Source organism: Cydia fagiglandana, chromosome 7 (genome assembly GCF_963556715.1).
Source record: "Cydia fagiglandana chromosome 7, ilCydFagi1.1, whole genome shotgun sequence".
NCBI lineage: Eukaryota > Metazoa > Arthropoda > Insecta > Lepidoptera > Tortricidae > Cydia > Cydia fagiglandana.
The window spans coordinates 3817622-3834113 of record NC_085938.1 but is presented as its reverse complement, the minus strand read 5'-3'; the positions used below and the strand labels follow the sequence as shown (position 1 = coordinate 3834113).

At 41.4% G+C, this 16492-nt stretch overlaps 1 pseudogene; it reads right to left on the bottom strand.

Moving 5' to 3' along the window:
* Window positions 1-459: 459 nt before the first annotated feature.
* Window positions 460-16198, bottom strand: LOC134665739 (cyclic GMP-AMP synthase-like receptor; annotated as a pseudogene).
* Window positions 16199-16492: the final 294 nt, after the last annotated feature.

Below are 16492 nucleotides of genomic sequence, written 5' to 3'. Positions count from 1 at the left end.
TAATAAGTGACCAAGGCCTCCATTGTCCAGGGCTGGGATCGAACCAGCGTCCTCTGAATTCGCGGCAGATGCCTCAGCCACTCGGCCACCCAGAGTAGGGTCACCCTACTCGAGAAAATGCTATAGTTATTGGCCACTCCATAGTAACGCCAGGCGTGTCTCACTCCGCGATTTCGCCGCTTTGCTACAGGTAGCTAAAAGTACATCCGTTCGACCCCAATTTTGGGGTTTGCCATAAGGGCCCCCCCCACATCTGGCGTCTTTCGAGCGTCGGCGTCTACAATTCTATGGCCGACGTCGACGCAACGTCGACGCGGCGTCGACGCAACTGCGCAGCGACGTCATTTTCCATAGCGCTGGACCGACGCCGACAGACGCCGACGCTCGAAAGACGCCAGATGTGGGGGGGCCCTAAGCCGCGCGTGGCGCTGTCGCCACCTAGCGGCCATATCTGTGCTGATCGTAACAGACGCGTTTTGTTAGAGAGTGAGTCTTCTGTACCTAGTACTATTACCTATTTATTCTGTGGTAACGCAGAAAGAAACAAGGCAATAGAAATCTTTTTTTTAAGAGTGGGCAATATAGCAGTCACCCTATATGTAATTTCTTAAAGGCTTACACCCCTTGGACAACTCTAAGGTAAGGTAAGGTAAGTACATATTAATTATATCTTTATGAAACGATTTGCTTCTTAGTTATATATCAATTCGACGTTTATTGTGGCACTTCAAACTATCGCTTGTCAAGTCAGTGCAGAGTAACCTTGGACTGACCTACCTACGTCCATAATACGTATTTAAAACTTACATAATTTAAAAAGTGATGTCTATATTGCACTACTACCATAATAAACTTATTATTACGAGTAGATGCGTTTTACTAGGCCTTATTATAAATCTTAAAGCTTATATAAATTATGTCAAAATAAAGAGATCGTACTGATGCGTAGCCAACGTGCAATCGTTAACGCTCCGTAGCGAACGAAACGCAACTGCCAATGTCGCACTAGTGTGGAAGAGTGAGAGGGAGATGACTACGATACGCTACGGAGCATTAACGATTGGCACGTTGGCTACGCGCCCTGAAGGTGCTTTTACATCGCGCCCGACTTTTAAAAAGCACCATTAGACGGAACAATAATAGTACAGCATGCATCTAAAGCATTAGGTTACAATTTTTTGGATGTCATTCTGAATCCCTAACAACGTTTGTCCTAAAGTCACATGCCCTAACTGGTTTGTCCTAATGGGCACATGACCTAACGATCAATTGTCATAATGATTATTTTCCATAATGTAAGGTTCTGAAAAATGGTTACGTTTTAGAACTTGCTGCCACAAAAGTAGGTAAGGTTAGGGTTAGAACTGCGACCCTCGCAAAAAAGAAAATATGTGAATTATAATTAATAACATTAGGATAATTAATCAATAATTAGGGTTTTTAGTGTTAGGACAACTGGATGCTGATACGCAATAATGTGTCAACCCACATTATTTTCTCAATAAGATGTCAACTCAAAAATTTACGCTTAAAGTTGACATTTTATTGAAAAATGGATGTGAGATGACACATTATTGCTTATCAGCATCCATTACTGATCATTATGACAAACAATATTAAGGAATGCAAAGATGGGAGAAAAAACTTTAGGGATTCACATATAGATCCCAATTTTTTTGGTCATGTACTTAATAACTAATCCTATTGTAATCGTAATACAACGTCTTTCTTGAAGTTTTGAAGGCTGTATCGGTCCGGAAATACATTGAGAGACTTGTCTCTATATGCAAAACAATTTAGTGTATAGTTTTTTAACGCGAACTATAAGGATATGTATTTTTTTTTAAGTTGACAGATACTTTTCGTGTGTTGTCATATTGTGCTGCTACTAATGATGCTAAAGGTACAAATTGGAACACGCCGATGTGTCCCGACTCCAGACGACAGGCGACTTGCCTCTCTGTCGCACTTGTAAATTCGTACGTAAGTGTGACGGGGAGGCAACACGTCGAACGTGGTTCGCGGTAGAGCCTCAGATGTTAACGTCGCGGCGTCATGTCTTTGTGTTATAATTTCGACCATATGCAGTTGACTCCGAGTGAGAGTGAGAGAGGCAATTCCGATCTACGGTCGGGCGACACATCGCCGAGTTCGAATGGCCTTTCATAGAAAAACATAGAAACCTGTCGTGTCGCCGCGAAGTGTCTGCAGTCGCGACACGTCGCCGGCTTCCAACTTGTACCTTAACTGTACACAACTTTGCCTAATGTACCACATCTGCAAAACCCCCCGGCAGCGGGTCAGCGCCAAGAAGATTCAAAACCATATCATTTTCAACCTTCTTTTTACCCAAACCCTCCAATTTCATCTCCTGCAGCGCCACCTTATCCGCCAGCGCATCCACTTTATCCGACAACGCGTCCACTTTATCCAACAAGCACACACTCATTTTATCAAACTTGTCTGACAACTTATCCATCTTTGATATAAGTGTTTTCAAACCGATCGCGTCAATTTGAGTTTTTCCGTCAACATCATCCTGACTCCCGTTGCTGCAACTACTACTTACAGATTTCACTGAACTCTGGTGTTTTAACGTAGCATTATTAAGAACGGCCAAATGTTGTTCGTAAAATTCTGATTCTTTATATTCCGCGAGTTCTTCGGCGTTCAGCAAAGCGGCTACTACTTTTTCAATAGCGCCTGCTTTTAATGAATTGATCACTTCTAGTAACTTTTCGGCGTAGAGTTTTTGCAAAGATGGTCTTAAACCCTCAATGAGATTGAGGTCATCATTCCAGTAGTATTTGATTTCTTTTTTCTCGAGCGCGTCGTGTAGGTCCTCAAGCATGGTTTGGAAGAGGAAGGAGATTTTATTCTGCCAGTATTTGCGGTCGTTTTCTTGCGTGATCTTCCAGAGGAAGAGGGTTTTGATGTAGTAGCTGGCGATGTACTTGAGGCCGAGCGCGTCTCGTAGCTTCTTTACCTGCAAGTATACGTAGGTATTTAATTACTTTAGAAGTAACTAAAAATGAGTTATTGAAACTACCTCGCTCATCATAAAATTACAAATCAACTAGTCAACTGTTACTAGAATTACAAAGAGGATTCCATTGACACCTCATTCATAGTCTCGACGCCACGGTGGAATATCCACAGATACTTTGTATACCTACTTAGACTGCAAAATCCATAACCTTCCCTTATGTTTTCGCCATAATAATAGAGATTTGCCGGGAGCTTTTAAAAAGTTAATAATTAATTATTAATGCTAACTAAGGACTGTATCGTTTATTATAAATACAACTTTACTTAGCCGTTTTTTCTGGTATTATATTTTTATTAAAAAAATACACATATAGTTTAATTGGTGCTTTAATAATAAGTAACATTTCGTCCTGGGAGATCACGTAAAGCATATGGTTTGGACAATATTTACCCAATCCTTCCGAGTAACTACAACGATTTTGGACAAATACTACAAGAAAATTTACGGTTTGCGAACAAGACGAGATATTACACAAAAAAAACGTACTATGTAAACAGCAATTACATATGATTCGTAAAGCGAAACATCTGGGCATAGTCTAATCATTTCTTTTAGTTGGAAAAAAAGTTTTGGATCTGTGCTTGGTGGCCTTTTTGAAAATATGGCATGCTTACGACAACCCCGACTTTGGTATACAATATAACCATCATGGAGCGTTTCTATCGACCTGTTCTAGCCATGGTTCAACGCCATGAATGTCCGTTAGGCTTTGGATTTCGGTAGATACTTTTAGCTGTTTCCCTTATTTCGCTAGCGTCAGAAATTGACGGGAATCCAAAATGTTGCATAAAAAGTCGTTTTCATGTAAAGATAAAAAATCACCACATTTATTCTGTGGATGTTCAATTGAGCAATCATGAAAAGGACACTTAGATGGCATATTTTGGCAGCATATTAACCTTTTGTTTCTTTAAATCGTACCAAGGAAACGGTGAAATAGTCTCAAATTAAGCTCGATAGGCTTGTCCAAATTACATTTGCTAGACGGTATTAAAATCAAAAATAAAATAAATGTAAAACCTTCTTATATCAGATATGGCTTAAAAATACGCCCAGATTATACCTTAAGAACATAGTAATACAAAATAATACACACGTCAACAGTTAGACCAGGTTTAATCTGTATTTATAATAAACGATACAGTCCATAAGATAAAAAGACCAGTAAAATTCATTATAATCATTATACTTATACACGAATATAGTTAGTAGTAAGTATTAGTGTATTCTTCATTAGTATTCTATTCATCGCATCCTGTCAATTGTTGCTATCATTCCTTATCGGTAACAAAAAAAGATTATACGATCCATACAAGTCAACAGTGGACGTCGTTTAAGTAGTACTTACAACGAGTGAATGCTTTGCTAATCTTTACGCTATGACCCTATGTTCTTAGGGGTCATCCATTAATTACGTCACACGTTTAGGGGGAGGGAGGGGGTCAAGAAAATGTGACATGGGGGAGGGGGGAGACACAAACTTTGTGACGTCACTTTAACTTCATCAGTAACCGAAAATTTATTTAAATTATTTAGTTCGCTGTACATTTAAATAACAAGTTTTTAAAACGAAAATAGTTTTTAATCGTTGAATTTTCTTTCCTAAGCAGTTTTGAGTTATAAAATTACTAATATTTATATCGTCAAAAATATTTTGATAAAATATTAATAATACTTAGGTACTTACTTAATTTGATTTGGCGATTTCGTAGAAAAAATGTGACGTCACTAGTGTGGGGGTTTGCCAAATGTGACCAAGTGTGACAAGGGGGGGGGGGGGGAGGGTCAAAAAACCTAGAAATTGGTGTGACGTAATTAATGGATGACCCCTTATGTATTTTTATGCCAGATGGAGCAAAGCCTACTGTGTCGACCTACTAATCACTGGCATGGCCAACGAGTATATCCCAGTACCTCTCAATAGTATCAGAGTCCCTCCAAAAAAATAGGGTCCCTAATTGAGTTCTAGCCCTTCCCACACCAAAATTTTGGCTCCACCATTGCGAGTGCCTATGTTGAAGAGTGGAACTCTTACCAATCGTATGGTGCTCTTCAGCTGCTGGAACCCCTTCATCATGTCCCGCTCCAAGTCCTGGAAGGAGAGCCGCCAGCACCGGTTCTGCTGGTCCTCAGACCCTTATAGTTCAGGACCACCACTCTGTAGTAACTCTTACCAGTCGTATGGTGCTCTTTAGCTGCTGGCACCACTTCATCATGTCCCGCTCCAAGTCCTGGAAGGAGAGCAGCCAGCACCGGTTCTGCTGGTCTTCAGACCCTTATAGTTCAGGACCACCACTCTGCAATAACTCTTACCAATCGTATAGTGCTCTTCAGCTGCTGGCTCCCCTTCATCATGTCCCGCTCCAAGTCCTGGAAGGAGAGCAGCCAGCACCGGTTCTGCTGGTCTTCAGACCCTTATAGTTCAGGACCACCACTCTGCAATAACTCTTACCAATCGTATGGTGCTCTTCAGCTGCTGGCACCCCTTCATCATGTCTCGCTCGAAGTCCTGGAAGGAGAGCAGCCAGCACCGGTTCTGCTCGTCTTCAGACCCTTATAGTTCAGGACCACCACTCTGCAATAACTCTTACCAATCGTATAGTCCTCTTCAGCTGCTGGTTCCCCTTCATCATGTCCCGCTCGAAGTCCTGGAAGGAGAGCAGCCAGCACCGGTTCTGCTGGTCTTCAGACCCTTATAGTTCAGGACCACCACTCTGCAATAACTCTTACCAATCGTATGGTGCTCTTCCGCTGCTGGCACCCCTTCATCATGTCCCGCTCGAAGTCCTGGAAGGAGAGCCGCCAGCACCGGTTCTGCTGGTCTTCAGACCCTTATAGTTCAGGACCACCACTCTGCAATAACTCTTACCAATCGTATGGTGCTCTTCAGCTGCTGGCACCCCTTCATCATGTCCCGCTCGAAGTCCTGGAAGGAGAGCCGCCAGCACCGGTTCTGCTGCGTGTCCTCGAGGCCCTTGTTGGGTTTTGGCACCACCAGCCAGTCACGACTCTGGCTGCCCTCCATTTGTCTGGACAATATGCAGTTGTTAGTTGGATGTGTTACACAGGACTTCTGGACAAAAAAAGAGGGTTTCTGCCCAGAATTTTAGACGTGGTCGAATACATAAATAAAAGATTAACTACTTTGGATAAGCGCAGAAAATATCTTAATATCATTAACATGATTTAATCCAGATCCAGTTCCCGTCGAATAGTTTTGGAGACACATCATAATTAATTTTAACACATTCACTGCCAACGTTTTCGTAGCGCTATGATCGTAGCCGATCCCAGAGTTTTCCCGCTTTGTAGAGGAAAGCGACTACAAACAGAGAATTCGTTAAAATCGAATCGAGGAAAGCGACTACAAACAGAGAATTCGTTAAAATAGCTAAAATGATTTGAATTTTCGTCCTTTCACAAATACTCGTAACAACTCCAATACTCGAGCGAAAAAAAACTTATCTACAAGAAACCAAAGAAACATTAAGAGTGCTATTACATTTCGGGGTTGAGCGAGTTTAGGTATTTTACGCGCTGCGGCAGGCCGTGCGAGCTCAGTATTCCGATCCCTTCTACCACACTCGCACTACAATGATGGATTAAACATTCTTGATCCTTCGCGAAGCATATTGAAATCAACCATAACAACACTAACTGTACTTAACTTATAAAGTCCTAAAACTGTTATTTGGTAAGTACGAAAATACTAAATGCAGTGCAAATGTACATAGGGGCTGTTCATAAATTACGTCATCTATTTTTGACCCCCCCATCCCTCAAATCATTCAAAAATCATGCTTCGGATGACTCTGTTTCCTCCTACGTCATGCTACCATCATCCGATGTCCAGACCCCCCCCTCCTCCCATTTAAAACGACGTAATTTATGAATAGCCCCATACTCGTACTTATGAACGTATATTACTCGAAAGAAATTATAGGTACTCGCTTATTTACAAGAAACAAGTTACAAGAAACTGAAGATACACAGGGTCTGATGATGGAGCTGGAAGGTGGCCACGGGTACCAGTCTATCATGTAACTAAACCACTTCGTGTTTGGGCTCGTTTGATTCGTCTCAACAAGATCTTTGACACTGAAGATACACAGGGTCTGATGATGGAGCTGGAAGGAGGCCACGGGTACCAGTCTCTCATGTAACTAAACAATTTCGTGTTTGGGCTCGTTTGATTCGTCTCAACAAGATCTTTGACACAAGACAGTACTCAGGGTCTGATGATGGAGCTGGAAGGTGGTCACCATTACCAATCAATCATACAACTAAACCACATCGTGTTTAGGCTCGTTTTATTCATCTCAACAAGATCTTTGACACTAGGTGATACTCAGAGTCTGATGATGGAGCTGGAAGTTGGTTACCGGTACCAATCAACCATGCAACTAAACCACTTCATGTTTAGGCTCGTTTGATTAGTCTCAACAAGATCTTTGACACTAGGTGGTAAAGCAAACACGAAGCCCAAACACGAAGTGGTTCAGTTATGTGATAGACTGGTACCCGTCGCCACCTTCGAGCTCCATCATCAGACCCTGAGTAGTATCTAGTGTCAAAGATCTTGTTGCGACGAATCAAACGAGCCCAAACACGAAGTGGTTCAGTTACATGGTAGACTGGTACCCGTGGCCACAGTCCAGCTCCATCAACAGACCCTGAGTACTAACTTGTGTCCAAGGTCTTGTTGAGACGAATCAAACGAGCCCAAACATGAAGTGGTTAAGTTACATGATAGCAGTGTTGGCAAAACATCAATTCGAATTGACGATTGACGATTGAGAATTGACCGATCAATTCGAATTGACGAAACTAATTCTAAATCTACTGATTGAAGATTGACGATTACTAATCGTTAATTCGAATTGATCGGTCAATCCTCAATCGTCAATTCGGATTGACGATTACTTTGTATGTACCTACCTAATGTCCTTTTTATTTAGGCCATTTTTGTGAAACTGACCAAATGCGGTCAAAAGCGGTGTCTGAGTTTACCAAAGGTTCCGAAACATGTTTCCGACGGCTATATATGAAGGATGTCCTTTTTGGAACATTTTCGGGACTTTCCTTGAAATTAACGGATAGCGTTCAAAATCGATATCTGAGGTGCCTAAAGGTTTCGAAACTTGTTTCCGAGGGAAATATTGAGAGATGTCCTTTTTTGGGACATTTCTAGAAATTACCCGATTGCGTTTAAAATCGATATCTGAGGTAAACAGAGGTTTCTAAACATTTTTTCAACTGCAATATTGAAAGGTGTCCTGTTTTGGGACATTTTAGTGACATTCTTTGAAAGTGACTGATTGCATTCAAAATCGATATCTGAGGTGCAAAATATGGTTTCAACGGCAATATTTAGATTCTACACTTTAGCCGCGTACTTACTTACTTTACTACCTGCATTACGCCACCCTGCTGAAAAAAGGTCATTTCTCGGTATTGCCGTCAGAAACATGTTTCGAAACCTTTGGGCACCTCAGATATTGATTTTGAACGCAATCGGTTAATTGGAAGAAATGTCCCATAAATGTCCAGAAAAAAAGGAAACTCCGTCTGTATTGCCGTCGGAAACATGTTACGGAACCTTTGGAAATCTCAGATATCGTTTTAAAGGGCCAACGATCAATTTTAAAAAATGTCCCGAAATGGAAGCGACATCCTTCAATACTGACGTCAGAAACATTTTTCGGGACTTATGGTCGACATCGATTACGAATATGAACGTAATTGGCCAATTTCGAAAAATGTCCCTAAAAGGGACATCAGTCAATACTGACATCAGGAACATGTTTTCGAACCTCTGGGAACCTCAGATATCGACTTTAATTCCAGTAAGTAAGTCCCTAAAAAGGACACCTTTGAAAACTAATCTTAGGGAAGGGAAAGGAACCCTAGGTTAATCTAGATTGAGAATTGATTTAATTCGAATTGAGGATTGATGCGTTAATTCCAATTGATTCAATCTGATTGACGCGTCAATCAGAATTAAATAAATTCGAATTGATCAATTCGGATTGACGCGTCAATTCGATTGATCAATCTGGATTGATTTAGTTCAGACTGATGCCAACACTGCATGATAGACAGGTACCCGTCGCCACCTTCGAGCTCCATCATCAGATCCTGAGTACTATCTTGTGTCAAAGATCTTGTTGAGATGAATAAAACGTGCCTAAACACGAAGTGGTTCAGTTACATGATAGACTGGTACCCGTGGCCACCTTTCAGCTCCATAATCAAACCTTGTGTATCTTCAGTGTCAAAGATCTTGTTGAGATTAATCAAACGAGCCCAAACACGAAGTGGTTTAGTTGCATGGTTGATTGGTACCGGTGACCACCTTCCGGCTCCATCAACAGACCCTGAGTACTATCTTGTGTCAAAGATCTTGTTGAGACGAATAAAACGAGCCTAAACACGAAGTGGTTTCGTTGCACGGTTGATTGGTACCGGTGGCCACCTTCCGGCTCCATCATCAGACCCTGAGTACTATCTTGTGTCAAAGATCTTGTTGCGACGAATAAAACGAGCCTAAACACGAAGTGGTTTAGTTGCACGGTTGATTGGTACCGGTGACCACCTTCCGGCTCCATCATCAGACCCTGAGTACTATCTTGTGTCAAAGATCTTGTTGAGACGAATCAAACGAGCCCATATACGAAGTGGTTTAGTTGCATGGTTGATTGGTACCGGTGACCACCTTCCGGCTCCATCATCAGACCCTGAGTACTATCTTGTGTCAAAGATCTTGTTGAGACGAATCAAACGAGCCCAAACACGAAATGGTTTAGTTGCATGGTTGATTAGTACCGGTGACCACATTCCGGCTCCATCATCAGACCCTGAGTACTATCTTGTGTCAAAGATCTTGTTGAGACGAATAAAATGAGCCTAAACACGAAGTGGTTTAGTTGCGTGGTTGATTGGTACCGGTGACCACCTTCCGGCTCCATCATCAGACCCTGAGGACTATCTTGTGTCAAAGATCTTGTTGAGACGAATAAAACGAGCCTAACCACGAAGTGGTTTAGTTGCATGGTTGATTGGTACCGGTGACCACCTTCCAGTTCCATCATCAGACCCTGAGAACTATCTTGTGTCAAAGATCTTGTTGAGAGGAATCAAACGAGCCCAAACACGAAATGGTTTAGTTGCATGGTTGATTAGTACCGGTGACCACATTCCGGCTCCATCATCAGACCCTGAGTACTATCTTGTGTCAAAGATCTTGTTGAGACGAATAAAACGAGCCTAAACACGAAGTGCTTTAGTTGCATGGTTGATTGGTACTGGTGACCACCTTCCGGCTCCATCATCAGACCCTGAGTACTATCTTAAGTCAAAGATCTTGTTGAGGCGAATCAAACGAGCCCAAACACGAAGTGGTTTAGTTGCATGGTTGATTGGTACCGGTGACCACCTTCCGGCTCCATCATCAGATCTTGTGTCAAAGATCTTGTTGAGACGAATCAAACGAGCCCAAACACGAAGTGGTTTAGTTGCATGGTTGATTGGTACCGGTGACCACCTTCCGGCTCCATCATCAGTCCCTGAGTACTATTTTGTGTCAAAGATCTTGTTAAGACGAATAAAACGAGCCTAAACACGAAGTGGTTTGGTTGCATGGTTGATTGGTACCGGTGACCACCTTCCGGCTCCATCATCAGACCCTGAGTACTATGTTGAGTCAAATAAGTACATATAGAATGTCAGGTCGTTTCAAATATTTTTAATCCTGTCCGGTAGTTTATTAAACTGTACCATTATAAATTATAATACTATAAAAACAGTGCTAGGATCAAAGTCTCTCGTTGCGGTTTACACGCACACAGTATAGCGTTTTACACGGCGCCCGCCGCACACAATGATAAAAGACCTCGTCATCGCCGTTGAAAATGTGCGGAGCCGACCGACACACGTCCTGCCTGTACAAGCTCTGCCGCGGCACTGAGCTGGCGAGCGCGCGTCATCGGTAATATAGAGTAGTTTTCAAAAAATTGCCAAAAAATTATAGTAGAATTTCATAAACACTAATGTATACCAACAGTATAAGCAAACGTTGCAGATTGCTTGAGTATGAAAATGACTTCGATATTAAGTAGATTTTCGTAGAAATTGACACTTGTTTCGGAGAGAAAATTGAGTTCGTTTTACTTTGATTTTCTCTTTCTCAAAGGTATGTAGGAAAAATATCGTTTGATATGCCTAAAGTACAGGATATTAGTAATACAAAATAGCCAGGTTTAGCAGAGTAAACTTCTCAACATTTCCAAATAAGAGCTTGCCGTTCAGTGCTTCACGGGGTTTTTCGGAAACGACCATCAGAAAAAAATTCATTACTAATTTAATAAGTCCTTTTTCTAATATTTACAACGATATTTAAAAAGATAAGAAGACGCTTTTACTGGAACAAGTACTCATTGTTTCTAATAATGAGCACAAAGTTCTGAATTTCGTCGACTAGTATCATCAATTTTGCATTATTTCGACTTTTCTTGTAAGAGCGCTCTTAAGATTTCTTGTCAACACAAGTTATCGGGACCCACTCAACCCACTCAAGTGGTCGTGTCATTATCTACAATACACTGTTACCGGACAATTCCAGACCTTATTGCGAAGACTTAAGGTTCAAGAGTGGTCCGTTGTTGGTATTACTTAGAATTCCCGATTGAGTCCCGAGCGCAATGGCCCGGATATTTAATTTGATAAAACGTTTAGGGTTTTCTAGCGATGTGTTATTGCATGATGTTGGGACGAACATTCAACTATTACAACCATATCTGTACCCTATATCTCTATTTATATATAGTCAGTATTTAATGGTCACCATAATTATATTCTACCAATTCCAAGTTGAAAATGATGCCAATTGTTTATGCAAAGACTTTTTCATCACACTCGATCAGTAAATGTGGAATTGCACGCAGGTCTAGCGGGTGTTATAGAAAAAGCGTTCTCCCTAGGAAGTTATGAAGTTTCTAGTGCCATAATTAACAGTTTTTTTGTCTTTATAATTAATTTTTGTATCGCAAGTGTGATGAAAAACATTGTGTGTAAATCGGGGCGTAATAATATTGCATACTCCAGTCTATAAATCGCTCTGGCAAGCCGTCGCGATTTAACTTACTCTCGTTTGCAATATTCAACTTACGCCCCATGTTGCACAATGTACTATATTGTGTCCTCTGACCCAACCAGTAAACATAATAATCGGCACAAGATCCACGTGCCTACAACTAGAACGGCGCAACATCATACTTCACATTCTAAGTAAACGCGGGGCTAGCTTTATACCTGAACAGATACTGGGCCCCTTTCTCGAACGATATTAGACTAATATTATTAGTGTGTTGCTATGGAAACTCATACGATTTGACAGGTCGTGGGCTAATAATATTAGTCTAATACCTTTCGAGAAATGGGCCCCAGGTCTATGACCCAAACTTTATTAGTTCTATGCCTAAACCCATAAGATTCTATAGTAGAATAAAACATTCACCTGTATCCTTCAGGCCACCGTGGTACCGAAAACCGTATAACCGGCACCAGATCCACATCCAACTTGAACGGCGCAACACCAGGTCCATTCTTCACATTCAAAGTGAACGCGGGGCCAGCTGACTTGTAGCTGAGCAGATACAGGTCTATGACTTATGACATATCGTGCCTAAACCCATAGACTAGTAGAATAAAACATTCACCTGTATCCTTCAGGCCACCGTGGTACCGAAAACCGTATAACCGGCACCAGATCCACATCTAACTTGAACGGCGCAACACCAGGTCCATTCTTCACATTCAAAGTGAACGCGGGGCCAGCTGACTTGTAGCTGAGCAGATACAGGTCTATGACTTATGACATATCGTGCCTAAACCCATAGACTAGTAGAATAAAACATTCACCTGTATCCTTCAGGCCACCGTGGTACCGAAAACCGTATAACCGGCACCAGATCCACATCCAACTTGAACGGCGCAACACCAGGTCCATTCTTCACATTCAAAGTGAACGCGGGGCCAGCTGACTTGTAGCTGAGCAGATACAGGTCCCCGTTTACACGGACCTCCCCTTTCATGTCGTTGACGGCGCGCTGCACGATGCCGTGCATCCAGGCGCGGAACTTGTTCTGGAGGAAGTATTTATCGTTGTCCCTAAAAAAAGAAGCCAGTTGAAGTCATCATCATATCAGCAAGGCAAGGACGTCCACTAATAGGCCTCCCAAAGAGTGCCACAATGACCGATCTTGCGCCACCTGCATCCAGCGGGGCGGGAAAGTTGAAGTACTTAGGCCCAAATGATATTCCTCTAACCCAACCCGGGTTACACCTGGAGTTACCATGGTTACCAGTACAATTTGCGGTTTAACCGCTTAAGTACCGCGCTACTTTACTTAACCGCGCGTTGTTACGTATGTACGTACCTCCACTCTCTAGTGACTTTATGACACTTCTCCCAATCCGGCTGTTTATCCAAATGGTCGAAGGCATTTGTGATCTTCATCCTAACATAGCCGGGAATGTCCGTCTCGAGGCAGATCCCGTCGTCGCCTTGGTCGTAGTTAATGGGAAGGCGGATGACGATGTCCATGTCGAATTCGTCCAGTTTGGACACCTTTATGCCATCGGATACGCTCCCGCCGTATAGGACCTAGGACGTGAAATTATATATTGAGATGTTTTGTATTAGAACTAATAATATTAAATTAAACTAAAGGTAGACTAAACTTTTTAAAATATCGGCCACGCGCATGTATCACCTCTGGAGTTGCAGGCGTCCATAGGCTACAGTGACCTCCATCAGACGGGCCGTATGCTAGTTTCCCACTGATGTAGTAAAGAAAAATAAATTAGATTTATGACGCCCTTACATATGGTGTGGTATGGTTCAGTAGGACTTATTTGCATGCCCATCTGTCGAGTTGTCTGTAGCCTGATACTCCTGATAGCTTCCTCATTCCTTGCTCTCATTAGCACATCTATTAGAAAGAATTGGGTCGCCTCAAGCGACAAGACCTGCAGCATTGTGTAGTGAGACATGAGAGGGATAGTCGTGTTTTAGTGTGAGTGACACGGATGGCTTCAGAGTTACAGTCAAACCAAACCTACCTCTTTGCTGTACTTGCTGAAGTAGTTGCAATTCTCGCCCATTTTTTGTTTGACCTGGTCGAACACCTTCTTAAAGATATCCTGTGACTTTCTGTAGTCCTCATCCTTTATAGCTATGAACTTCTTGTAGACCTCAGTGAGGTACAAGTCCATATATTTCTTGTTCACTGCCATTTTCACCTGATCTGTATGCTGTAATAATAAATTAGTAAAAACCTTTTATAAGCCGGAATGAATTTTAAAAAAACGCGTGCTGTAAGACATCCCAAGAGTTGGACCAAGAAAAGTCTGCAGCGATTATATAGCTCACGCAGTGTAAGTTGTTCACCGATGTACAGTTAGGAGTGTTGCTGTTTGTACTATAATGGCTCCTCTACACAATGGGCCAACGCTGGCCACTCCTAGGGACGCATTTATGCGTTAGAGGGAGCAAGTGATATTGCTATTTCATTCTACCGCATGGCTGCGTCCCTTGGAGTGGCCGACGTAGGCCCATCGTGTCGAGGAGCCATAATAGAATAGTCAAGGTTATGTCTTACATACAACAAGAAATGGAGAAAGCACTTGAGTATAATTGCCAACTGAAATTGAAACATTTTATTCTGGCCTTTATTTTATTAATACATGACTTTTATTGGAATTTATTAGTATTTTCTACCCTCTAAGGAGGGCCAGACTGAAAACTAGTTCTGGGCCTTGGTAGGTAATAGGTACATGAGCAGGAGTAGAAAACTTTCTAAAAATTATTAGAACTATAAATAAAGTAAGTAGTTAAGTATGCGAATCTAATAATTTATGTAAATTAACAACACAAACTATCAGAAAGCGTAGTATCAATACTAAAAGATTAGATTTCATTAGATCCGTCTTCTACCTAATTACAAGTAGGTACTTAAAAAGGTTCTCTTATTTATCGCCGAAAATGGTATGGCCGATTATCACTTCCCAACTCACGTTTGGCGGAATTTTATTTCGCCGAATTTTCATTTCCCAATTTATCAAATGGTTTTTTTTTATTTGCCAACCGCACAGTTGCCAACTAAACGTTTGGTCTGTGTTTTATAATGCCAATTTTCAAAATGCCAACTTTCATGTCGTAGAATGTTTTAGTTGGCATAATATACACTTAGTTGTTTATTGTCTACAAATCGTTTCATTTGGTCAGACTGTGCCAAAGGGGGGCCGTTTTGTAGGAATAACTTTTCTCTAAAATCAAAAACGGCCGAGATATTTGACACGAAAGTTGGGATATTTGACCCGAAAGTTGCTGTGTAATTACGTTTTTTAGGTTGTTGAAAAAAAAATAACCTCGAAGACTAAGGCGGGAGCAAAGCTCCCGCCTTAGTCTTCTAACCTAACCATATCCAAGTCGGCTCTGCCCCGGAAGGTCCTGCTCGCTCGCTTCGCTCGCTCACTGCCACTGGCTTCAAATATTAAAATATACATTATAAAAAGTCGAACAACTCGGCCATTTTTGATTGTTTGGTATGTATCTTTTTCTTATTTGTAACTTGCCTAATGTATGAAAAGCGAACTGTAGCTTCAACGAAACGTTATTCGTCCAAGAGTTGTTCGACCAAGTGAAAGATTTGACAAATGATAAGTCTCCCAAAAGTTTAGAGGCGTTATAATAATCTGCTTTACAATAATTCTACCAATTGAAACGTTGTCATACAAAAATTTGCTAATCGTTAGTTGTCAAAGTGAAACGTCGGCGAAATGTTGGTTGGCAAATGAAATTCCGCCAAAAATAGTTCTGCGAAAAGGCAGAACACCACTTAAAAACGATAAGACATCATGTGTTTACCTAAATGTTTCTTGGCTTTGCGGTGTTTCCTGTGTGTTTGCCGGCGCACAAATCTATTCTGGGAGTACAACAAAAACGATGGCAAGCCGGTAGTCGGCTTCGGGAGACGTGGCCCTTCTATTATTGGTCACTACATTCCGGAATATCACGTCCTTTTCACTCACAAGTTCATCAAATCTTCCCCGGCCGGCGACCGCAATCCCAGCCGGCAGCCAACTGTGGTGTTGTCAGCGCTACAAAAATCATAACCTCTATTACAGTTGCGTTCATAATTAAGTGTTTAAAATCGTGCTAATATAAATAATATGATGAATTAAAAATAATTCTAGTTCTCTATTTGACTTCAAAAGATCTTTTGAAAATTTAAATACTGATTTTTAATAAACAATGTGATTTTATAGTTTAGTAAATTTAAAATTGAGGTTCTGTGTTATAATATAAAATTTGCTTGATCTATTTTATTTTTATAAATTACAATCACATAATAATAATTCATATTAAAATGATCTTTTATT